This window comes from Acomys russatus, chromosome 6 (assembly GCF_903995435.1).
Source record: "Acomys russatus chromosome 6, mAcoRus1.1, whole genome shotgun sequence".
In the NCBI taxonomy this organism is placed as follows: Eukaryota; Metazoa; Chordata; class Mammalia; order Rodentia; family Muridae; genus Acomys; species Acomys russatus.
In genome coordinates, this window is record NC_067142.1 from 50,709,242 (window position 1) to 50,736,176 (window position 26,935).

The 26,935-nt window shown below is 41.5% G+C and overlaps 1 long non-coding RNA gene across 2 annotated transcripts in view; it reads left to right on the forward strand.

Moving 5' to 3' along the window:
* The window catches only part of LOC127191004 (uncharacterized), a 104,797-nt gene that overhangs the window by 63,532 nt on the left and 14,330 nt on the right, over positions 1-26,935 (forward strand). Inside the window, exon 4 of one of the 2 annotated variants that reach the window (XR_007830810.1) lies at positions 10,694-10,816. The exons of the other annotated variant lie outside the window; for it this stretch is intronic. This is a non-coding gene — a long non-coding RNA (uncharacterized LOC127191004). Of the gene's footprint in view, positions 1-10,693; positions 10,817-26,935 lie in introns of those variants that run through there. 2 annotated transcript variants of the gene reach the window in all.

Sequence of the window (26,935 nt, forward strand, 5' to 3'; positions counted from 1 at the left end):
GCTGCCACCAGTCCTGGCAACCTGAGTTTGATTCCTAGAACCCACCTGGTAGAATAAGAGAACTTTAGATTGTTCTCTGAACTCCACACGCATGTTATGGCAAGTAAGCAACCCCCACCCCCATGCACATACACACACAACACAATGACTGCATAATATAAGCAAACAAAACATTACAATGCAGCCAATTTTTGTTTTGTATGCCAATTAAGAGTGAAAAACAAACAAAACTAATCAACAAATACCTCACTTCCACCATGGTCCAGAATAGAAGGCATTATGAAATCCCTGGGTTCCCAGGGCAGCACCATGGACAGTCGCTCACCTGCGCAAGATAGCTCAGGCTAGAAGCACAGGAGGAACAGGGGAGAGGGAGAAGAAAGATCTTGGAAGATTTGTGTACTGAGTGAAAACCATGTTCTATTGTATAATGGTGAATAGCTTTTTTATGGGACTTGGGAATGGATTTCTCTACTCTTGGGTGTGAAAGCATCAATCATAAATAGGTTTCCAGTTTGTGGGGCCAATATACTCCTGAGTGTGGGACCATCCAGGGAGCACGGCCCACTTATCAGGAACCACACCCTTAAGGAAAACTGAGTCTTCATCCTTCAGAAACCATCAGAGCTCAGGAACTCTTCCTTTCCTACTTTGTGTTAGAATGCTGGGTGACTTGATCTTGCAGAGGTCTTCTGCAGGCAAACACAGCTGCTGTACGTTGGGGATTCATCTGATGCTATGTATTTTTTTTATTTTATTAATTTATTCATATTACATCTCGATTGTTAGCCCTTCCCCTGTTTCCTCCCATTCTTCCCTCCCTCCCATTTCTCCCCTTCTCCCCTCCCCTATGTCTGTGACTGAGGGAGACCTCCTCCCCATATATATGCTCTCAGAATATCAAGTCTCTTCTTGGTAACTAGCTATCCTTCCTCTGAGTGCCACCAGGTCTCCCCATCCGGGGGACATGGTCAGAAAAGGGGCACCAGAGTTCATGTGAGAGTCAGATCTCACTCTCCACTCAACGGTGGAGAGTGTCATGTTCGTCAGCTAGGTCTTGGTAGGGGTTCGAAGCTTACTGCCTATATTCTCCTTGGCTGGTGCCTTAATTTGAGGAGGACCCCAGGATCCAGATCTGCCTGACATAAAGTTCTTCTTGTAGGTTTCCAGGACCCTGTGGGTCCTACTATTTCCTCTTTCTTCCATGCTACTCTTACCTAAAGTCTCAATCGGATATCCTCTCCTCTGACCCACTTTTTTGGTAAGTAAAGATTTTCATGGTACGTATCCCTTGGACTAGTGTTTTGATATAAGTGAGTATTTACTGTTTGTCTCTTTTTGCTTCTGGGTGAACTCACTCATTATAATAATTTCTAGATGAATCCATTTGTCCACAAATTTTGGGAATTCTTCGTTTTTAATAGCTGAGTAGTATTCCATTGTGTAACTATACCACAGTTTCTTAGTCCATTCTTCTACTGAGGGACACTTAGGCTGTTTCCATGTTCTGGCTATTATGTATCAAGCAGCTATGAACATGGTTGAGCATATGTCCCTGTTATGTGGTAGGGCATTTTCTGGGTATATTCCAAGGAGTGGGATGGCTGGGTCTTGAGGAAGCCCTATTCCCATTTTTCTGAGAAAGCGCCAGATAGCTTTCCAAAGTGGTTGTACTAGTTTGCATTCCCACCAGCAATGAAGGAGTGTTCCTCTCTCTCCACATCCTCGCCAACATGTGGTGTCATTTGACTTTTTGATCTTAGCCATTCTGATGGGTGTAAGATGGAATCTCAGTGTCGTTTTGATTTGCATTTCTCTGATGACTAATGAAGACGAGCATTGCTTTAAGTGTTTCTCGGCCATTTGATATTCCTCTGTTGAGAATTCTCTGTTAAGTTCCAAGCCCCATTTCGCAATTGGGTTGTTTGGTTTTGTGGTGTTTAATTTCTTGAGTTCTTTATATATTTTGGATATTAAACCTTTGTCAGATGAAGGGTTGGTGAAGATCTTTTCCCATTCTGTAGGCTGTCACTTTGTTCTCTTGACAGTGTCTCCTGCCTTACAGAAGCTTCTCAGCCTCATGAGGTCCCATTTATTAATTGTCGACATTAAGGCCTGGGCTGTTGGTGTACTGTTCAGGAAGTTGTTTCCTGTGCCTATGTGTCCCAGGCTCTTCCTCACTTTTTCCTCTAACTGAATTAATGTCTCTGGTTTTAAGTTGAGGTCTTTAATCCACTTGGACTTGAGTTTTGTGCATGGTGACAAATAAGGGTCTAATTGCATTTTTCTACGTGTAGACATCCAGTTAGACCAGCACCATTTGTTGAAGATGCTATCCTTTTTCCATTGAATAGATTTTGCTTCTTTGTCAAAAATCAAGTGAGCAAATGTGTATGGATTCATCTCTGGGTCTTCGATTCGATTCCACTGATCCACCAGACTATTGCTTTGCCAGTACCATGCTGTTTTAATTACTGTTGCTCTGTAGTACAGCTTGAGATCAGGTATGGAGATTCCTCCAGAGGATCTTTTGTTGTATAGGATTGTTTTTGCTATTCTGGGTTTTTTATATCTCCATATGAATTTGAGAATTGATCTTTCAATATCTTCAAAGTATTTTGTAGGTATTTTGATAGGAATTGCGTTGAATCTGTAAATTGCTTTTGGTAAGATGGCCATTTTTACTATGTTGATTCTCCCGATCCACGAACAAGGTAAATCCCTCCATCTTCTCATGTCATCTTCAATCTCTTTCTTCAGAGGTTTGAAGTTTTTTTTGAATAAGTCCTTCACTTGCTTGGTTAGAGTTACTCCTAGATATTTTATATTGTTTGTGGCTATCGTGAAGGGAGTAGTTTTCCTAATTTCTTCCTCTGCCTGTTTGTCATTTGTATACAGGAAAGCTACTGACTTTTTTGAGTTTATTTTGTGATGCTATGTATTCTAATGCTAATTACTGGCCCCCAAGATTTGGTTGCTCCCCAGATGAGTGCATTTTCATGGACACCAAATGATAGTGTGTAAACTTTGCTCCCCATTTCAAAGTTGGTTGGTTAATAAATGGAGCTGACAGCCTATAGCTGGGTAGAAGAGAGGCAGGTGGAGCTTAGGTTCCCAGGCATGGGGTCAGATGGGGAGGAGGAGAAAGGAGAAGAGTGGAAGCTGAAGGAGTAGCAGCAGGAAAAAGGAGAGGAGGGAGGCGCTCACGACTGAATGGAATGGAGTAGGAATACACGGCCAAAAGAAGTTCACCCTGAGAACAGACTGATGGAGCAGAAGTCATCAGATTGGCAAATGATGGGCAGTTATGTGGGTTTTCAGGATAGTAGGATTTGAATAGCTCAGAACCTGCCCAGCATAGTGTGTACAGCTTAATAATAAACCATAGTATCTCTATGTCAATCATTAGGGAGCTAGCTGGTTAAAGAGCAGTGCTGCCATATTAATTTCCTGAACACATTACTATTAATCATTTTACAACTGTTAGTTCTTCATGAAGGAAACAACTACTGAAGCTACTTAGACTGTGGTCTTGACTCCATGGCATTGGATAACTGAAAGTGGGGATTGTGAAACTCTTGGCAACAGTAAAAGGTTTCTGAATGAAAAAAAAAAAAAAAAATCAACGACAAAAAAAAAAAATCAATTCAAAAATCTAACACGTGATGACCCTAAGGTGTTTCTGCCAGTGACCTCCCATGTTGCATTGTGTTACTCCCCCCTTGGCTTGGAACACAGGGCAGACACACCTTGCATTGCACACGCCATCAAGCTCCACAGAGCCAAAGAGCGCTGCCCGATGGACCACAGCTCAGATGTGAGACTATCTTATGTAATGAAATGCAGTGATTTTACTTTACCTACATGTAAATTTGTATTAAATAAGTTATGTAAATTGTCAGTCTCAATTACAAAATTGAAATACCAATCAGCTCTGAAAAATGTTGAGGATACAACAAGTCCTACAGTAGCAGATATTCAGACATTAATTTTTCATTTTTCTGCTCTTATAGAAACAGAGTAGTTTAATTATGGAGAACAAAGACTTTTATCATTCCTAAGCATGTAAATATCAAACTCAAATATTTTGACTGTGTTGTAATAGAATGTTTGATTCTAAACATGGCTGTTTGAGTTACAGAGGAGAGTCATTAAAATAAGTCATTAAATGAATTTTGACTTGGGATTAGGTCAGGATTTCCAACAATTTCTGAAATTGTCTTCTTCATATTTCTGCTAATTCATATTACATAAGTTATGTAAACTGTCACTATCAATTATAAAATTGAAATACTGATAAAAACACTGAAGATACAAGTCCTACAATAGCAAATATTCAGCCATTAATTCTTCACAAAAATATAAGCACATCTTTCATTAGCATACAAATTTTCTTTTGTCTTTAACAAATGGTAAGATTATATGTCTGCCAAGGAATTATTTTACAATGCATTTCTTTATAACATATTATCAGTGTTTGATTTGTACATCTGTTCTATATCCCTGTATACATATTATATATACCCACAATTTTATTAAAACTTCTTGGGCTAAAGGGCTCATGGATGGAAGTATTGAAGAAACCCTGCTTTAGACCGCATCATTAGTCTTTAAATCTTCTGTCTTCCTCCAGCCTGCCAACACCCCTGAAATATGTCTCATGCTATTTTCATACAGAGATCACAACACAGCATTAAACCCTGTAGACTTGGTGTCCTACTGCACCATCCAAGGACACATCTAGAATCACAAAATTATACTTTTTCCCCTTAAAAAGGCATTAAATAATTCTACTGGGGCCTGAACTTGGATTTAAAGGGTGCCACCCCTACATATTCCTGAATGAGAGTTCCGTACTAGAATGGAATGGCTTAAAATAACATTTATTTTGTTCATAGACTCTCAGCTTCAGTAGGGTGTTGAAAGAATAGCCCATCTTTGCTCTCTGTATCAACCAGAGCTACTCTAATGCTCCAGGGAGTTGTGAGAGTACACAAGCTTCTGAGACCCCAGCACAGAGCCTGTTTGTCAGTTGTGGGTGCAGATGTAGAAGTACCATTCTTGGTTTCTCTTGTCCTTTCCTGTCTCCACCTGTTCCCTCCTGTCCTCTTTTGTCCCTTCTTGTCCCCTTCTGTCTCCTCCTGTCCTCTCCTGTCCCCTCTTGTCCCTTCCTTCCTTCTCTTCTCTTTTCCTCACTTCTCCTGTCCTTTCCTTCCCCCTCCCCTCCCCTTTCCTCTCTCTTCCTTTCTACCCTCTCCCTCCACCCTAGCCTGGCTCAGAAGACCTTTCCAGCTTCGGAGTAGCTGTGCTTCCTTCAGGAGAGTGGTCCTCCCAAGGTTCAGGTTGGCTTTTTACAGCATAGCATCAGAAGCTAATTCTGCTGCTTCTGTCATATTCTACCTGCCACAGGTCTATCCAGGCTCTGGTGGATGGGAGATGGATTTCACTTCTTGTTGGGGGATCGTGAGGTTCTATAACAACATATAATGGTATTGAATGATTTTAGGAATTCATTCTGCCACAAGGAGCAAGTTACTGGTGAGAATATGGAGACCTGGGTTGCTAGTCAGTAAGCACTCAGACACTGAGCTCTGCAGCTGCCTTTTGAGCACTGGAGGTTGAAAAAGAATAAAACAATAAAACTAAATGGAGGCCAGATCAATGGTACCCTTCTGCCTCCACCATGTTGCTTCTTCACAGCATTGCTAACAGGATGGAAAGAGACGCTGACATTTTTATTAATCAGCAAGCCAAAGAAAGCTGGAATTTTCAGAGCGAAAACAAGTTGGCAATGGGTTTCAGGATTGATGGCTCTCATGGCAAAGAGAACGTAGCTAGCTCTGGAAACTGTCATTTCAGCTGAGGGAAATGACATCTGTTTACTTTACAGATCCAGGGTGCCTTTCCTCAACACACACACACACACACACACACACACACACACACACACACACACACACACAGAGAGAGAGCAGATTTGGCCTCCTTGTATCTCCATGTAGATGCATATTCTACTAGGAAGAAAGATAAAGTTTTAATAACAGTGATGTAATAATAGATAGAGCCTCATGCTGTGGATCACAGCAAGGAGACAAACATCTCTGATGGAATAAAAAAGATGGAGAAAAAAAGTGTTGGAATATGTGAGGGCTCTCTGAGAGCTAGCATCATTGTACTGTCTGTCTGTGTTTACTTGTGAACACAATAAACAGGTGCTAATAATCCAGAAAATAGAATAGATTTTCAAAGATATAATAGTTGCAATTGTGAATATGATTAATAATGAGGATATGAGAATAAAACCCAAGGAACAGCAAAGCAACTTTTTTTTCTTATTTCTTTTTTTAAATTGAAAAATAAAATAATTCATATTACATCTCATTTTCTATCCCATCCCATACATCCTCCCATTCCTCCCTCCCTCCCACTTTCACCCCAATCCCCCTTCCCTATGACTGTGACCAAGGGGGACCTCCTCCCCCTAAATATGGTGCTAGGGTATCAAGTCCCTTCTTGGTAGTCCACTATCCTTCCTCCGAGTGCCATTGGGCCTCCCCATCAAAGGGACATGGCCAAATATGGGGCACCAGAGATCCTGTGAAAGTCAGTCCCCGGAGGTCTCCACTTAACTGTGGAGAATGTTCTGTCCCTTGGTTAGATCTGGGTAGGGGTTTGATGATGGCTGCACGTTTTGTCCTTGGTTGGTGCCTTTGATCAAGCAGAACCCCTGGGCTCAGATCCACCCATCATAATGTTCCTCTTGTAGGTTTCTAGGACCCTCTGGATCCACCTACTTCCCTATCCCCTATATTTTTCTCACCTAGAGTCTCAATAGAATGTTCTCACCTCTATCCCACTTTCCTGGTAGGTGCAGATTTTCATGGGACCTGCCCCTTGGGCCAGTGTCCAGTTATAAGTGAGTATATATCATTTGAGTCTCTCTGCTTCAGGGTTAGCTCACTCATTATGATCATTTCTAGTTCAATCCATTTGTCCACAAATTTCAGGAATTCCTTGTTTTTAATAGCTGAGTAGTATTCCATAGTGTATATGTACCACAGTTTCTTTATCCATTCTTCTACTTAGGCTGCTTCCATGTTCTGGCTATTATGAATAAGGCTGCTATGAACATGGTTGAGCAAATTTTCTTGTTGTGTGCTGGAGCATCTTCTGGGTATATTCCAAGGAGTGGAATAGCTGGGTCTTGAGGAAGCCCTATTCCCATTTTTCTTAGGTAGCACCAGATAGATTTCCAAAGTGGCTGTACTAGTTTGCATTCCCACCAGCAATGAAGGAGTGTTCCTCTCTCCCCACATCCTTGCCAGCATGTGGTGTCGCTTGAATTTTTGATCTTAGCCATTCTGATGGTTGTAAGATGGAATCTCAGAGTTGTTTTGATTTGCATTTCCCTGATGACTAAGGAGGTTGAGCATTTCTTTAAGTGTTTCTCAGCCATTTGATATCCCTCTGTTGAGAATTCTCTGTTTAATTCCAAGCCCCATTTCTCAATTGGGTTATTTGGTTTGGCGGCGTTTAATTTCTTGAGTTCTTTATAAAGTTTGGATATTAGACCTTTGTCAGATGCAGGGTTGGTGAAGATTAATTCCCAGTCTGTAGGCTGTCGCTTTGTTCTTTTGACAGTGTCTCCTGCCTTACAGAAGCTTCTCAGCCTCATGAGGTCCCATTTATTAATTGTCCTTAAGGCCTGAGCTGTTGGTGTTCTTTCAGGAAATTGTCTCCTGTGCCAATGTGTTCCAGGCTCTTCCCCACTTTTTCTTCTAACTGATTTAGTGTCTCTGGTTTTATATTGAGGTCTTTAATCCATTTGGACTTGAGCTTCAGCAAAGCAACTTTAAGTGGCTAGGACATCTACTTTATTGTTTTATGTGTGGGGGTGTTTTGCATACATGAATGACTGCACATCTCTTGCATGCCCGATTCCTGTTAGATCCAGAAGAGGTGGTCAGGTCCTTTGGAACTGGAGTTACAGATGTTTGTGAGCTGCTATATAGGTGCTTTGAACCCAGTCCTCTGCAGGAGCAGCGGTGAGTGCTCTTGACTGTTGAGCCATCTCCAAGCCCTATTGTCATTAATTTTAAAAACTATTGTTCTTCTCAATCTTTGTGCTGTTACTGAGGATTATTAAATGCTAACACTAAAGAGTGTCTTTAAGTGAAGGTGACAGACATTAAAACACACGACCTCAATCTGATGGATTGTGTGGGTTTAAAAATTACCTTATTAGTGCCTATTAATTATCCAAAGCGGTGTTTTTCATTATGACACTTCCATAAATGTATAGGCAATTCTCTGTATTATGCTATTATCCAGATGAGTTGCACAATCCTTGAGTCTCATTCCTATTCCTCGTAGACTGTTTTCTATTCTTATGACTTCTTAAAAGGATTAAACAAATGAAAAAAATTGTGACATTTGGGTTATTGTTTGTTTGTTTTTGAACATAGCAGGTTGAAGTTCCCCTCATTTTTTTTTTTTTTTTTTTTTTGAAACAACACACATTCTTCTTAGTGGTTAAATAGCACTCTTGTATATGCAATTTCCCCTATCCACTTATCCACGGATGGTCACTGTGATGATTAACCTCAATTCTCAACTTTATGAAATCTAGAGTCATCTGGGAGATGAACCTTTGGCCTTGTCAATGGAAGATTATCTTAGGTTAATTGAAGTGGGAAGACCATCCCACTGTGGGTGGCAACATTCCCTGGGTTGAGATCCTGGACTGTATACAAAGGAGAGGGAAGTTAAGTGCAAGCATTCATGTCTCTCTGCCTGTTGACTACGGATGCAATGTGGCCAGCTTCTTTAACCCTCTGCTTCTGTTAAAGTTATAGTTATAGTCCATGATGGACTATAACCTCAAGACAAAATTAACACTTCTCCCGTACATTGCTTTTTAATTCCTTCCTGAGTATTTTAGCACAGCAACAGAAAGCAACTAAAACTGTCACCTATGTGGATTTCATGGTTTCACTATTATGAGTGGTGTCAGACATGGATGTACCAGCATCTCTATTGTCTGCTGACTTTGACTCCTTCTGGCATATGATCAGGAGTGGCGCAGCTAGCTCATAGGGCAGATCTATTTAGAGTGTCTGAGGATTATCTGTAATTATTTCCATAGAGCCATTTCCGTCCCCATCCAAAGTGGATGAGACAGGGTTCTTCCTCCCCACATCCTTGGCAGCGTGTCTTGTTTCTTCAGTGAGAATCATTTTGACTGGGATAACATGGAATCTTGATTTTGTTTTTGTTTGCATTTCCCTGATAGCTAAGGATATTGGACATTTTGTGTATTTATTGCCTACTTGTTTTGAAAAGTGTTCAATTTACTTGCCCACTTATTAGATGGATTTTTATTTTGGTGTATGTTTATTTGAATGTATTTCTTTTCTTTTCTTTCTTTCTTTTTTCTTTTCTTTTCTTTCTTTCTTTCTTTTTTTTTTTTTTTTTTTTTTTTGATACAGTGTTTTTCTCTGTATTCTTGGATGTCTTGGAACTTATACCGTAGACCAAGTTTAAACTCAGAGATCTACCTGCCTTTGCCTCTCAAGAGCATGTGCCACTGTAGCTGACCTGTGTGTTTATTTTTTTTTTTCAGTTCTTTCTATAGTCTGGTTATTAATCCCATATATGATAAATGACTGGTAAAGCTTCTCTCTCATTCTGTTGGTTTTTCTTCATTAAGATAATCATTCTTTCTTCCTTTCTTTCTTCTTTTCTTTCTTTCTGCTATACAGAAGTTTTTAATTTGATATAATCTCATGAAATCTACTCAGAAAGTTTTCAAATATTCCTTTATCTTCAAATATCTCCCTTTAGCAAAGTTTCAGGCATAATACCAAGGTCTTTGATCTGTTTTGAGTTTATTTTTTTCAAAGCAAGACACAGAGGCTGATATTCAGTCTACATGTGGATATTAGATTTCTTCAGCACTTGCTGATAAAGGAGTCAGACTTTCTCCAGGGAGAGCTGTGTGTTCTGATCACCGAGCTCTGCTATGGGAGCCCAGCAAGGCATCACTGGACTAGGCAGGGAGGCTAGTGAAGTTGACTTTATAGGAATAGGGACACATTAAACAGGTGCATTTATGCAATGAGCGTAGAAATGATGGTTGGAAGGATAGTGTATTTGGTGATTTTTAGACTATGAGCCTCACAAAAGAGAATAGTGTGAATGGGACTGGGGGTTAGAGAAGTAAGAGCCATAGTGGGAAAGTTTTACAAGCAGTGGCAGGGAGCTTAGAGTGCCAGTGGAAGGCAGGGACAGTCCGGAGTTACTATTTGATGATTCTATGGGAGGGTAGCACAGATACGAAGGAGTTAAGAGCAACTAGGTGTTCGGAACTGAACTCCAGGTGTGTCGCAATCTGAGACCTAGAATTAGAAGAGGAGAAACATCTGGACAGGGGTAAACATGAGAAATAAGTAGGACACAGACTCCGCAGACCTCGTGATTTGACATGGGACGGGATTCTAAAATGACCAGATTTGTGGTGTAGGTAACTAGGCAGAGGCATTGGCACCAAACAAAACAAAACAAAACAAAACAAAACAAAACAAAACACACACACACAGAGAAGGGAAATAACTAGTAAAAAGATGAGGTTTGAGTCCATTTCAGAGCATAGTGAGGTTTAATTTAATTTAATTTATGTACTGGACTGATGTAGCACTGGAGACTCCTGGACAGAAACGAGCGCAGCGTTGAACTTGTAGAACTCCTTTGAGATCTGGAAGGGGTTGATAGTGGAAGTCGGAGGCACAGACCTGTGCTGCCAATTACAGCAGCCTGGGAAGGGTCCTCTCACATCCCTAATAAAACCCTACTTCAGTGGACCTGGGGCCCTTGACTACTCTGCAGAGAAACAATATTTCAAGGTGAGTCAGTATGAAGCATACTTGGAGTTTATGTTTTATCACTGAGAAGAGAGAGACAGTCAAGCGAAGGACAGTAGCGCATCCTTGGGCTTCTGAAGAAAGACTGGCACTCTAGTGTCTTAACAGTCATGTATATGGATCACTCTTGAAGGTGGATTATTCAAAGGGTTTGAAAGACAAAATAAAAGACTTTTCCTATATTTATTTTTATTTACAAACTTTTCTTTAGTAAATGAATTATAAGGTGGCTTGAGGTACAACGGTGTAGGTTTATAGGCTGGTATATGGCAAAAGGCTTAGAAGACTCCTTAGTATACATCGGCCACAAGAAAGTCAAGGCTCGTAGGTTTAACTGCAAATGTGATCTATACGTGAGTGACGTTCTTTATTCTCAGCCAGCAGGAGCGAGTGGCTCCTTTCCTGTGTTATTATCCTGTAACTTCCCCCGTCTTTCTATGGGGCACCGAGAATACTGATGGACTGTACTGATGCCTCTTCTAAGTTTTACTGAGAAAAGGGAAGTTTGACAGCCAATTACTGATAGGAACATTTTAGTAGAAAAAAATGCAGAATGTACAGAAATGGTCCCCACTCCCTCTGTGTGCTCCATCCTTTGGACTACCAATTGCTCGGCTCAACAGGCACTGCCTGGACACTTCTCCACCTACATTCTGAGAATACCAGGGTCATCTTTTAAGGAACTCACAAACTGGGTACCATTTTGGTCTTTATCACTAACAACATATAGCTCTTGTTCAATTTTAAACATTTTCTTAAAAACATGGGCAAACGTGTTTTTGTGTAAAATAGGAAAAATTAAAAATATAAAAGAGTTTGTCCAAAGAATATTTGGTCCAAAGAATACACAACTTAGGAGAAAAAAAATGCAAACTAGATAATTCAGAGTAATTTTCCTGATAATTTCCAGACTACCCCTTCTGTTGAGGGATAGTAAGAGAATGAGGAATTACAGAACCAATTTGGAAACTCAAGGAAACAAGCTGAAATGGAGGACTGCTCAACCCTGGGGCATTTAGCAAGCCGTAAGAAGTCGGAGGTAGAACTATAGGACCAGGTTATCATCCGGGGCCTGAGAAGATGACAGCTTCTCGGAGTGAGACTCATGCCAGTTCCCTAGCAACGGGAGATGTAAACCTTCTTTAAATGAAGAATAGTCCTCTAGAGCAAGGGTCCTCAACCTGTGGGTCGTGACGTCTTTGGGGCTCGAAGGACCCTTTCACAGGGGTCACCTCAGTTTATTAGGAAACAGATATTTATATTATGATTCGTAACAGTAGCAAAAATACAGTTATGAAGTACCGACGAAAATAATTTTATGACTGGAGGATTGCTGCAACATGAGGAGCTGTATTAAAGAGCTGCAGCGTTAGGAAGGCTGAGAACCACTGGCCTGGAAGCAGTTTCCCCCATATAATTATTAGAACGTAATTTAAAGCCAGTCATACAAAATAAGAATATAAGAATGACAAAACGGAAGAAATAAAGGGTAATATAAATCGGTTAAAGGGCATAAGCCTGCAGTTGTGTAGGATGAGGAAGTCCAGTGAGCTAAAGTACAGCACGAGGGTTGTAGCTACTCAGACTGCGTTATATACTGGAAGTTTCCCAAGCGCAATACCGTAATGACCCTCATGACACACGCGCATGTGTGCACACACAGTACCTGTGGATAGTGAGGAGTGAGTGAGTTACTTTGCTTACTTAACTGAAGTAGTCACTGCCACACACATGTGCAGGCATGTGTGTATATGTATGCATACATACATAGAGCATGGTGTGCACCCACTTCGTCATACCAAAGTAGACCTTACCAGGAGGTTGTGGTGCTTCTAATTTCATATACACTATTAACATATATTTGAAATATGCAAATCAAAATTTATGGAAAACCAAAACTGTTGTCATATCTGGTAGGTTTTATACAGCAAAGAGAAAAAAGTCATTCACCATAGCGACTTCAACAACACGATCTATACACTAGACCTAACAGACAAGTATGAAGCATGCATACTGACTTCAGGCTAGAATGGTTTTCTAAGCACACGAGGCAATTCCTCAGACATTTACCTTACATGAGGACATAAAGTAATTATTAGTAAATTTCAAAGTATGTTTGAAAGTTCAAAAATGTCATAATGGAAAGTAAAATTAAAACGTAAGAATATAATTTCTCCAAGTTGACTTATATAGTTAAATGGAATGTCACAAAAATTTACAAGAACATTTGCACACCTGTCCCCAGCAGTGTGGGTTTGTTTGTGTGTGCATGTGTGTTTATGTATGTACGTGCATTTGTATGTATATGTATGTATGTGTGTATGTATGCGCATTTGTGTGTGTATGTATGCGCATTTGTGTGTGTATGTATGCGCATTTGTGTGTATGTATGTGTATGTATGTGTATTTGTGTGTAAATGTGTATATGTGTGTATGTATGTGCATTTTTGTGTGTATGAACTGACATCTGATTCTAGTGCTTTTATGAAAATGCAAATGGTTAAGTAAGGACATCTGAGATACTACTGACTGAGAAGAAAACGGAAAGCCTTACTCTGACAGCTGTGAAGACTAATTTTAAGGCCACAGTAACCAAGATTATGGAATTGGGGCAAGGAGAGGAATCAGGCCAATCAAACAGAAGAGAAGACCATGAGGACACCATGTTTCTCATGAAGCCGTCACTGTGGAGCCGTGGGAAAGGGTGGCCTTTTCAACAAATACATTAAGTAAGGCACCTTGGACATCCATATTGAACATAAAGAGAAACTTAAAACCAACCTTAATCCACTAAGAACAAATTAGTGGAATGAATGAGTTATAAATCTGAATGAATAAGGCTAGCAGAGAATTGTCCAGAAGACAATGATAGACTTGGCATAAAGAAAGCGTTTTCACAAGTCAGGAGCGGTACACTCACAAAACTGAAACAGACACACTGGACCACATGAAAACAAATAACTTCTGCCTGTCTAAAGAGTCTGTGAGAGTGACAACATAGTCCACAGCAGGGAGGGTATTTCGCAATATGTATGCCATCTGTTTGTATCTAAATTGTGTGACAAACAGGTACAGATCAGTTAAAAGTAGGAAAAGTGGGATTGCCACATTATAGACTATTCTGAAGGCCAAGAAAGATTGAGTTTCCACCAAACACCCATCAGAATGGGTAACGCTGTAAGACTGAAAATACTAAACATCGCCGGGGCGGTGGAAAGGCACGGGTCCACACAGCTGTGTGGGAACACTGTTTAGCAGTGTTGACTACAGAACATCATGGCCTGGGAAGTTCACTTCTAGACACAGAGTTGCTGAAATGTGAGTGAGACACAGAAATATGTGTGTAAGAACATTCATTATGGAATTTTTTTTGTGACAATATTTAACTTGAATCAACCCAGAAGTCCACTGATAATAGAATAAATAAGAAAACTGGGTTCCCTCTGTATAATGAAACATGAGAAAATGAACATGAAAATCACAATAGAGCTATTAAACCTAACATTATGCAGGACACAAAGAAATGCTCACACACAAGGCTCAAAGACAATAAAGTGATACCTCAGTGTTTAGGGACTATGCATAGGTACCAAGACCACAAAGAAAAGTCAGTAAGTGGCTTTGTTGTTGTTTGGTTTTTGTTTTGTATTTTAAAGTTAGGATAGCTTTTTTTTGTTTGAAGGAAAAAGAAGAGATAACAATTGGTGTGTGTGTGTGTGTGTTATATCCTACTTCTGGGGTGCTGATAATGACTGTTCTTACCTGAGTATATTTTATGAGAAATTACTGAGCTGAGCACTTTTGTTTATATGGACCCTTTGGTAGATAAGTTATATTTTATGATACAAAATTCAAGCACACATGTACATATCTAGCCTAACACATATTAAGCACATAATCCCACACCCTCCTCATACGAGAGGTTTAAAGAAGTTGGCCACATCTCTTCCTCAATTCCTTCTCTCTTTCTAGCAGAGGGGCATTGAAAAGAGTAAGATGTGGATTTTCACAAACATCTCACTGCTCAAGTACAGGCAGGATCTCTCTTGTTCTCTCTTGCAGTCATCTCATTGCCATGGCAACCGCACTCAGAAGTAGGGCCTGTGAAGAGAAGGGGAAATGCACGGTGACAACCTGGGTTTGATTGCCTCCTTGTGTGAGGAAATCCTTGCCGACAACTGAACTGCTAGAGCCCTGAGCCTAAAGTACCCATTACCTGGTAATATGCTTTGTATGTTGTTTTTCCTCCTGTAAAAACAATGCAAAAACCTCCGTTGAGCAGTTTACCTTTGCTGCAGGCCACAGTTAATCCCATAGTCACCAGGAAAATAGATATTCTTGTGAGTCAAGGAAGCAGGGTGCTGGCTTTGCATGCAGTGTGCTTTGGGGAAGGAGTTTGCTGGGCTAGGTGGGGTGTGGGCTGCAGTGAGCTGTACTCTCCTGCCCCAGTTCACACACTTCAGCTCTTTAACCCCAGCCTCTGGTATGTAAGGAACTGGGGGGAAAGTCCATAACACTCGGAGGAAGTTCACCTCTGTCAGATGTGAAATCAAAGGCATCCAAAAGTGGAGTCACCCCGCTCCCCTCCCCCCAAAACCTCCCATGACCAATTCACATGAAAAATGCTAATCTATGAAAAAAGGATGAGACCAAGATTTGTGGGTCTGCAAATGAGTAACAAGTCCAAAGGCCTCCAAGCTGAAATCCCAGAAGACTTACCTTTCAGATGAAGCTGAAATTCCTCATGATTCCTCCGCAGCAACACTTTCTTCAGCAGAGGCCTTCAGACTGAGATTCTCTATAGGCTGGCAGGAAGGTGAGGTGCAGAGCAGGCAGGAGAGGCCATCTGGACCTCACTTCCTTGTGCCTGGAGCAATGGTTGATGTGTGGACTCTAATATCGAGGCCGGTTGGGATTCAGCCAGCATGCCGTTTGCTGAGGCCCCATGATGTTCTAGGCCTCATCCGAGGGCAAGCCTTAGACTGCCACAGAGACTGTTCTTCATCCACTGAGTCCGAGTGGGACAGGCACGCAGAATCCTTCTGCACAAGGAAATTGGTGGGCAGGGGTTTAGTTACTTGTCTTAGCTGTGACCAAGTGTCTGACAAGAAACAACTTAATAGAGAAAAGGTTTGTTTGAGTCACAATTCAGGACATAGAGTCAGTCACAGTGGGAAACGTGTGGCAGTGGGATCGGCTTACAGCTGTAGTAGAAGGAGCTCACTCATGTCCAGACAGACCAGGAAGCAGCAAAGGGAACACTGGTGGTCTGTTGGCTTTCTCCTTGTCTCCTTTGTTAGTCAGTTTGATACCCAGTCCATGAGGCAGTGCCGCCGTGTTCAAGGTGGGTCTGCCCTCCTCAGTTAAGCCTCCTTGAGAACACCCTGGGAGACATGTCCAGAGGTGTGTCTCATAGCTGGGTCTATGTCTAATCAGGTTAGCAATGAAGAGTAACACCACACCCCTGCGCCTTCAGAAATCTGGCAGGGGAGGTGGGAGGTGGGAAAAGTGTGAAGGATGCAGTCAGACACAGTATGGATCCATCCATTTAACTCACCTGTAAATGGTCAAGATGAGCGATTAAAAAAAAAAAAAAAAGGAACTCAAAGATGGGGTTGGGAGTACAAGTTATGTAATACAAGACAGAATGGAAAAATGTGTCAAGAGACTTAACATTAGCTAAAGGTCAAGGCCATGTTGGAAAATAGTCAAATTAGAAACACCATAGACATTTGTTTCCCTTCAACCAGGGAAGGAACTGGATGGAAGAGAAAAAAACAAACGCTGCTGACAGACACCAGGCTGACACCCTGCCTTGGTGTACGACCACAGCACGCATGGCCAACCTGCAAGTCAGTGGGGAGGGGAAGGGATGAGGTCACCATGCAGTCACAGGGATGGCTTACTAGTTGAATTGGTCACAGAGGGATTTCCAAAATGGCCTTGTATGGAGGCGCAGAGAGGGCTGAGAGAAACAGATACTCTCTGTCTTGATTCTGTGTTGAATTCCTGGGTAGGGACCCTTTCGGCATGGCACGCACTGCCCTCGGTGATTTCCTCATTTGCAAAGCAACGTGAACAAGGTAGCAATTCCAATGTGATTGCTTTCGTTGGTTCACTGAGTGCAAAATGAAGTAGCGTAAGCAAAGGGCATTCTTTGGGGTTCTCCTTTATAACGTCATCTTCGGTACTTATGATGTGTCTTCCAGACAAAGCAAGGTGAGTCCAGTTAGGGGAGGCATGGTTACATCCTTTCTTGAGGCCAAATTACAGCTGGTTGCTAAAAAGTGACCCATCCCCACCCCACCCCCCATGGGGCATCGTAAGTAAGGCCCAGTGAGATAGGACTCTCAAGCAGAAGACAGCTTTGCTGTGTCCTCACTGCCATGTAGAGCTATGCCCTGGTCATGGACTGGTGATTGTGGTTATTATTATTATTATTATTATTATTATTATTATTATTATTATTATTATTATTATACATGTAAGTCATTCTTGAATCATTGCATTGTAGGGACGATAAGGACAGAGACTTGTAGTTAATCCTTTTTATTACTCTATAGGTATCTGGGAATGATACTACATTCACTAAATTGTTCACAGAGCAAATTGAGCTGACTCTAGGCAGCTTCTTAGGTGCATTTTTAAAGGTCCAGAGAGCTCTCCAGGTAGGTGCCACAGACACGTTACTGTCATTGTTTTTTTTTAATGGCCGGTTAATGTTTATACTTAAATAGCTTCAGTCCTGGAGTGAAGAGTCATAGAAGACACATCTCTCTCTTTGTATGCACTGCGGGTGGGGCTAGTTCTTTTGCAAATATGACCCAATGCTGCTGAGCTGGACAGCATTCTTTGCACCTGAATGGCCCAGGATCTCACAAAACGTAAAGCTTACCAGTTCAAACAGTTTATGGTGAGCTCAGATGTAAAATAAAAGCACAGTGGGAGAGACAGGGTGTTAGGGAAACACACAGGAAGAGCCAAGCAAGGCAGCAGCGAGTGGTGCCAATGAAGCTGAGGACTATGAGCCACCGGTCTATCTTTTCTACGCTCCTGCAGTATCCGCCCAGCTCATACCCCCTGTCAGATCTCTGTGACAATTAAGAGCTGCTCTGAGTCAGCATGAATTGTGACTTTAGTACAGCGTTTAACCTCTGTAGTGCAAATGACAGGAGAACTAGGTCGTGTTGAACCAGTAGCTGTGGCTTCCTGAATAGCAATGGCTTTGAAAATAACCAAGGCTGAGATCCACCCAGGGTAGTATTTTAGTTACTTTCTGTTGCTGTGATAAAACACTGACCAATAACAACTTGGGGAAGAATGGGTTTGTTTTCGCTTAGATTTTCTAGCTCCTCACTGGGGGGAAACCAAGGCAGGAATTGAAGCAGAAACCAGAGAAACGAATGGTTTGTTCTACGTGGCTTGCTTTCTCCTACCCTCCAGGACCGACTGCCCACGGTTTGCGCTGCCCACAGTGGCCCTCCTGTATCAATCATTGATCAAGGAACTGTCCCACAAATGTGTCCACAAGCCAATCTGATGATGGCGGTTCTCCAGCTGAGGTTCTTCCTTCCCAAGTTACTCTATCTTGTTTTAACATAACAAAAACTAACCAGAACAGTAGGGACTAAGCAGGAGCCACCTCAAGCCCACGCTGTATGTGAGCGCGTAGCCAGGGATGTATTGCTAGCACACAGCATGGTGAGAGGTCAGAAGAGTCTCTCCTGATCTCTCTGAAGTTTCAGAAGATAACCATCTCATTTTCATTCAGAGTCCACCTGCAACAAAGGGGCCTGGTTATCCTGGAAGCAAGACCACCGAGTGAGACACCAGCTATACAGAACAGCAGAGTTCAGAGAAGGAAGGCGTGATGGCGGCTCCTCTGTTTTTTCTGCTCATAGGTGCAGATCATCACACAAATGCCGAGGCCGGAGGAGCATCTTTTCTTTATTTCCTCTCTTTCCCTTCATAATATGCTTCCTTTTGCTTTGGGCTATGTGTTATCAGTTGCATTCAATCATTCTTTATAAGAGATGATGTCGGACACAGGCGCATGACCTGACATGGTCTTAAGTTCACAAAGATGACAAAGAATAAACAGGTAGGGCAATAGGTAGAAAGCCTTGAGAGCTCTGTGGGGAGCTGTGCCAGGTGTTGAGAAGGGCAGGGAGGGGTGCAGTGTGCCCCAGCATTCCCAGCATGCCTGACATCTGAGATGGATGTTTAGGGGGGGATGAAAGGGGTTTGCCTAGTGGACAAACAGGAAGAGGAAGCAGACATACAGAGAAACTAGTACTGACTCATTAACTCTTTCACTCATTTAACTGATACTTAGTACCTGTTTGTAGACAAGATATGTCCTCAGTAGTAAAATAAGAGTTTTTTTTTAAAAAGTTGTTTGCTTGTTTTTTCCCTGCCCTTGGGTATTTTACAGTCTACAATACGGGTAAGAAAACAAACAAACAAGCACCCACAACCCAAACCAAAAAACCAAGGATAGTACAGGAAAATGGATGGTTCACAAGCTATTTAGAGGGCACTAAAACCCACAGGACAAAGCCAAGCGACAGCTAATGTGGTAAGCTAAGGGAACAGTGTAGTCAGGGCAGAGCTCTAGCCGGCGGCTGGGGGAAGGCATGGTTAGAGTCTTAGGCAGCGGGGAAAGATCATTGAAGATTTTAGATAAGCCGGTGCTGTGACCTTGTTTAGGTACAAGAAAAAACACCTCAGAGTGATATGAAACTGCCTGGAGAGGCACCATGTGGAAGTGGGAAGTCTATTTGCAATAGGTTTTATGAGTCTTGGTTTTTTTTGTTTTTGTTTTTGTTTTTTTTCTGTCTCTTTGTCTCTATCTGTCTCTCTCCTTGAGAGAGGGTGTCCTGGAACTGTATGTAGACCAAGTTGGCCTCAGACTCACTGAGATTCTCTTGCCTCCGCCTCCTAAGTGTTGGGATCAAAGGTGTGCAGCACCACACTTTGCAAAATGTGTACGCCAGGCTGGCCTTGGACTTTTGATCTGTCTACCTTCATATTTTCTACATTATCCTATCAGCATGGGTCACCATAACCAGCCCTGACTTTTCCGTATGCACCCCAGCCTGTTAATTTTCCCCTTTTAAACATGTTTCTAGAAAAGAATAAAATATTATGTCACTTGATCAGCCCAGATTAGTAATTATAATATACTATAATATGTAACATATTATATATTTTAAATATAATACGATATGATATATATAATAAGTAATATAATATTGCTGCCTGGGATGACAATAAGTTTAGCAACCCATCGCCCTGCTGCTTCAGATGGATCTTGTTGTCAGAATAAATTCCCTGGTCACTTTGTCCATTCCCCTGGCTAAATGTTAACCCTTCCCATCTGGATGTTCAGTTCTTGGTACCAATATGGGAATTCCATTCATTTTGTTAAATGTGTTCTGTTAGCCCCCCACCCCAACTCATCAGAATTGTTTGGGGTACTATGAATCATCAGTGTGCTTGTATCTCGACTATCTTTGTAATACCTGCAAATTGGGCTATCACTCCAGTGATGCTCTTTCCTGAGTCCTGGATAAAGCTTCTGAACAGACTGAGAGAGGAAAGGTGGGATATGTAGTGTCAATGTTTTATGTGCCCACATTTTGTCATGAAGTTTAAGGACCTGATGCTCTTATTTTATTTTTTCTATTTTTTTTAAACACTGTATTGCGACCTGAACCAACTATGGACATTTTCTTAAAAAAAAAAAAAAAAAAAAAAGCTTCACCTACAAACACCTGTTCTTAATGACACAATCATCCTGACTGCTAATCATCACTACTCTTTCCAAAGACCTACTAACTGTTCTTTTTAGACTATCATTTCAATTCTCAGTTCTCAGCTGTTATCTTACGAGACCTCTCAACAGGAAGGGACACAGATTATCCTTCTCTTCCTGGGAGACTTTATTTCCACTAAGCTTCCAGAACACCAAAGCCTGTCCCCTGGGCCATTGGTCTTGGTCTCTGCATGATGGCTCCTCCTTTCTCAACACTGGGTCATGCTGGAGCTTAGCTCTTGCTTTACTCTTACACTGCTTTAGGCTCTCTGTAATGTCAACATTTTCATTGAAAAACTTGTTTTGGCTCATTCATTGGCTGTTGTTATCAAAGTTTGCCTGCGACTGGGTAACTTATGAATAACAGAATGATTCTGGCAGCTGGGACATCCAAGATGGCTACTTCCAATTGGCAAGGGTCTTTTTTTTTTTTTTTCTTTTGTTTTTATTAATTTATTCTTGTTACATCTCAATGGTTATCCCATCCCTTGTATCCTCCCATTCCTCCCCCTCCCCCATTTTCCCATTATTCCCCTCCCCTATGACTGTTCCTGAGGGGGATTACCTCCCCCTGTATATTCTCATAGGGTATCAAGTCTCTTCTTGGCAACCTGCTGTGGCAAGGGTCTTTTTGATCTGGCATCCTATGGAGGAAGTCAAGGACAAGAGAGAGAGAGAGAGAGGAGAAAATCTGAACTCACTTCTGTAGCAAATCCACACTTGGAATAACATTAGTCCATTCACAAGGACCCAGGCTTCAGGAACTACTTGTCTAGGATTGCTTTCACCACCCAATACCAGTGCAACATCAGTGTTAAGTTTTCAATAAACCATGGGGGACACATTCAAAAGACAATAGGACAGCTCCAGTTATGGGTCTTTTTCAATTTCCAGACACATAAATCTGACCGGCTGTAAAATTCCTTTTTTTTTTTTTTTTTTTTTTTTTTGTGACAGTGTGCACCTATCCCAATACACACACACACACACACACACACACACACACACACACACACACACACACGTGACTGTTCTCTTTAAGTCCTATTCAGTTACTCAGTCCCTCAGCAAAGTCCAGTCATGTCTTTCTAGACTTTGATTGAGAGCCAATTGATTCAAGCCACCACTCCTTCAGGGGCTATTGCAGTATTGTCTAGACTTCCCTGCTTCCATCACAGCCTCTAGCTAATTTGTCTCAGAAAGACGTTGTTAAAATGCAAATCTGAGTGCATCTTTCCCTGGTGGATGGTCACCTACATCTTTTCATCTCTGAAGACCTTCAAAGTTCTGCAGAGTCTGCACTCCTGCCATATCTGGGACTCCATTATTGCTAACCCCACTACATGGGAACAGCTCTGAGACTGCCTGAGACATGACTGTCTATGCCGAGACAAAGCTTCTTGTTGGTTACAGAATCCCCATGCTTTATTATTAGATTCCATTCTTTGTATGGCATGAATGAAGATTTACACATGTCTTTCTTCTGCTCATACAAAGAACAGAGAACCATCTTTAATTGTTCTGTGCATCCTACACACCTAATACATTCATAGTTTTAAGGACTGTATAATGCATGTGAGAAATTATATGTTTTCAGAACAAAAGAACCAGACACTGATGCTGGATCAGACCTGACAGGATTCATTCCTTCAGCATGCTGAGACACTGACATCCTGCATCCTCCTTGTTCCAGCCCCAAGTGCTTCAGTTGCTATTCCTCATCAGAAAAGGACAGCTTCAAAGAAGGCTCATGATCCCAATTGGTCCAGCATTTCAGACCGTCCCACACGGGACTTATATTAAGCCCACAATTTCTCAACATTTTAGAGATTGGACCACAAATACTATTCCTAGCTTGATTAACCATTTTTTCCAATTTTATTTGGGCCCCTACATAGGTATTGTTCACCCCAAATCAGCCTGAAGAAACCTTAAGAGAAAGATACCCCATTTCCCTTAAGGGGGGTTGGGTAGGTTTTTGGTTGCTTTCTTGGGCTATTTATATATATTGTCATTGAGAGATATAGAGATAGGTTAATTTTAACTCATTGATATAGAATTTTGAATATTGATGCAAAATAAGTTTAATTTTGATACATTGAAATAGAATTCAAATTTAGTATTATTCTTCACACATTATATTTCTACTCTAATATGAGATATTGTACACATACAACTCAATTAATACATGGTTTACTTCCAATACTCTGATAGTGCTATTGCAGGCTGTTTAGCATAATTAAGTAATACAAATCAACTGTTAGTTGATCAACTCATGGTCATGTCAAGTACAGAAATATACATCCTAGATTTAACAGATAGATATAATTCTATAGATAGATGAGGTAAAATAGTTAGATATGTGTCCCAACCCGTGGGACAGTCAACGGGAGACCCTAGAAGGAGGAGAAGGGGGATGAGAAATGGAGACAAGTTTATTGAAAATCCTCACACAGCTTTTATGGGTGGCTACTGGGGCAGGGGTATTTGTGTAAGCGAGGTCACTATGGATACCCAACTGTAAAATGCTCCAGTAGTTATCTATTTTTACAGCTACTCTAACCACAGAAGGGGGAAAAGTTTCAGAAAGAGAGAAGTTGTAAAGGGTCTGGCTAGTCAAGCAAACAGCTTCCGGGACTGCTGTTCCTGGAACAGGGTGGCCTCGCAAGCAGCTGTCCTGTATCTGATCTTACCAGTAGTCTTACTGGAAAAGGTAGTTTATAGCTGGGATGGAGTAGCTCTTACTATGCTCTCGGGCATCTTAGAAATGACCGTTCCCCACAGATATGGTCTTCAAAAAACCTCAGAGACCTACAGAATATGGCGTTTAAATATGTTTTTATTATTTTAAGAATTGTTTGACAATAAGACAGGTTAACTCCTGGCAACCCCCAGCCTACTTCAAAGAAGCCGATGAACATCTCCTTGTGGAGATGGCTTTGAGTGTGACAAACAAGCCGCTGGACAAAAATGTCCTTTCGTCTGCCACAGACAAAATTCTGCCTAAAATGGGCAAGCTTGGATGCAGGCAGTTGATGGTCAGACTCTGCCAAGACAGGGTAAGCACGTCCTCAATAATTACTGCTTCACAAATATGTCTGTCAGATATACTGGGCCAAAAGGCTAAAGATGATGCTCCAAGGTTATAGTTTTGAGTGACTGTTCAAGCAGCAAACTGTCATTTTTTTTTCATTTTGGACGCACTTCCTGTTTACTCAGGTAGTTAACTTTATTTCTTCTCAAGTCTCTGATAAGGTTGAAGACCAGTTTTAAAATTAAGCTTAATTGTTTAGGAGTTAAGAAGATGCTTTTAGGTCTAGATAGATACTTTTAGGTTGATAGATTTGAACTTTGATAGATATTGATTTAGTTCAAAACTTTAGACTCACCAAGATCAAACAGATAATATCTTCTTCAAAGTTGCCAAATACCTTTTGATTAGACATTACGTGTGTAAGTCTTACCTATTGGTTTTTATAATTTTTCATAATTGTTCTTATTGTATATAAAAAGAATTGCCTTTTATTTAGATAGAAAGGGGGAATTGTTGGGGGTTGCTCTGATGTATTTTGATGCTAATTAATAGAAAGCCATCACACCTGGGCAGGGCAAATGGCCATAGGCATGGCTAAGGTTCCCGGGCTTGGGGAGACAGAGAGAATCTTGGCAAGAAGAGAGACCAAAACAGAGAGAAGGAGGTCACGCCATCACGGGTTAGTTGGAGGAGAAGCACATAGCCGGTGTGGATGGGGTTTTGGCCCAGATGAAGAACATTAGCAAGTACATGGGATTATGGATGGGAGGTAGCTTGATAGAAATTATTAGAAGCAGATGGCATGGAATTCCCACAATAGGAAGTAGTTTAGAAGATTAACGTCTGCCCTGCCCCAGGTTAACTAAGGCTATTTTAAAATATAACAGGTGTCTGTGTCTTGATTGATTGCTAGCGGGTTAGAAAATACTGCCTTGGGCTGGAGAGATGGCTCAGAGATTAAGAGCACTGATTGCTCTTCGAAAGGTCATGAGTTCAGTTCCCAGCAACCACATGTTGTCACAACCATCTATAATGAGATTTGTATACATAATAAATAAATAAATCTTTAAAAAAAGAAAATACTGCCTTAAGAATAATTATAGGCCTGTTAATAAACATTATTAGGCCATATTGTAATTTAACCGCAACAAGTGGTGCTCGATGCAGGGCAATTATTAGAACATACTGGTAAAATAACTGCTACACTCGATCTTACTCTCCTCATCCCTCCACACTAGGCATAGTGTCCTCCATGCTGCTCTGGGAACACGAGGGTCATGCTTTCTTCTTGGGCTCTTCTGCTTAGAAATCACATGGCTTCAAAAGTTCTTTTCCCACAGGAACCTTACTTGACTCCTCGCTTGTGGCACTCAGAGGAAGGACAGCAAGTAGCCAAGAAGAGACTTGATACCCTATGAGAATATACAGGGGGACGTAATCCCCCTCAGGAACAGTCATAGGGGAGGGGAATAATGGGAAAATGGGGGTGGGGGGGGGGAGAAATGGGAGGATACAAGGGATGGGATAAACATTGAGATGTAACAAGAATAAATTAATAAAAAAAAAAAGAAAAAAAAAAGAAAAAAAAAATCACAGTCCAATTATAATAAGTCACAATTGAAAAAAAGAAAAAAGAATCATAGTCCTCCTCCTCCAACGCTGCATATCCCGCACGTTCACTTTTTCCATATTACATCTATAGCAACCAATATATTAAAATATTTTCTTAAAAATTATATAAAATTAAAAATTACACACTTATCACACAGAAGGAGTAGATTACCGTTATTTTGTTTACTGATGCATTCCAGGGCCCAGTATAGAACTCAACCTGCAACAGCTGTGCAGCCAGCCTGTTCCAGTCAGTGCTTGCTCCTGTTTTTGTTTGTTTGTTTGTTTGTTTTTTGTTTTTTTAGACAAATAGAAATTGGAGGATTGCTCTTCCTATCACTCACTAACATCTCACCATCTATCCCTGGGGCAGACTTAAGTCTCAAACAAAGCTTTAGAAGAGCTCATGTGCCAACATCTTTCAGGTGCCCTGGCTCGATGCCCCTGACGTCACCCTTCCAGCTTCCTGCCAGACTTCCAAGTATTTTTGCTGGCTGTTGGTCAGTAGCAACTCTCTCTTGTGTACAGGTGCTGTCTGTCAGGAAGCTCAGCTGAGTGTGCCTTGGGTAGCCACATGAGTCTGTTTATCCATGCTCACTAGACTGGTAGATGCTCTGCTCTTTCTTAGCTCTTGTCTCTGTCTATTCTTCCACTTCAGGAATAGCTGAGATCCTGTTAATGAACCTCATTCTACAGAGTCTCTTACTGGGAACTGGCATTCCTATTTGGCTATTTCTACTATAGCCATGCTCCCAGCCATTGTTGCTGGGAAAAGAGCTCCAACAGGAGCTACACTACCCAGGCCCTCCCAGGGCAGAGGATCCTCAGAGCTGAGTTCTGCCCATTGTAACGTGGGCCAAAGTGATAAGTGATATACCCCATCCCCCAATAATGACTTGCTAATTCTCTGCTCTTGAGAGGAATTTTAATTCAGAACATGGCTGCTCTGGCAAGAGATCACATCCAAAGACCTCCCAGGTCTGTGTGATCTGCCTGGCATACAGACACACCTTTAATCCCAGGAGAGAGAAGCAATCAGATCTCTGAGTTCAAGGCCAGCTTGGTATTGAGCAAGTTTCAGGTAAAGAAAAGCATAGCTCCACGTATAGTGGTACAGGCCTTTAATCCCAGCACTAGAGACATAGAGGCATGCAGATCTCTAAGTTCTAGTCAGTTCTGTTCAGGCAGTCTGTTGAGGCAGTGGGTTGAGAGGCAGTGCAGTGGAGTTGAGTTCCTGGCAGTTCCATTCACGGATTTCCGGGGCAGTTTTACAGTGACAGGTTGAAGAGAGAACAAGCTAGACACCGGTGAAGACAGAGTGAGCCAAAGAATGAGAAGGAGCCAGGATGTAAGAACAGATTGCTAGAGTTAGTGTGAGGCCACGCAGAGCAATTCAGTCAGAAGCTGCAGAGGAGCCAGTTTGAATCAGTCAGCAAGGAGAGGAGTTTGAGCTGGAACAGCTGAGTTGAACCAGCCAGCCAGAGTTCAGAAAAAGCTAGAAAGGGTGAGCTTATTCAGCAGTAAGTCTCAGTGGATGAAAACATGCTAGGCCTA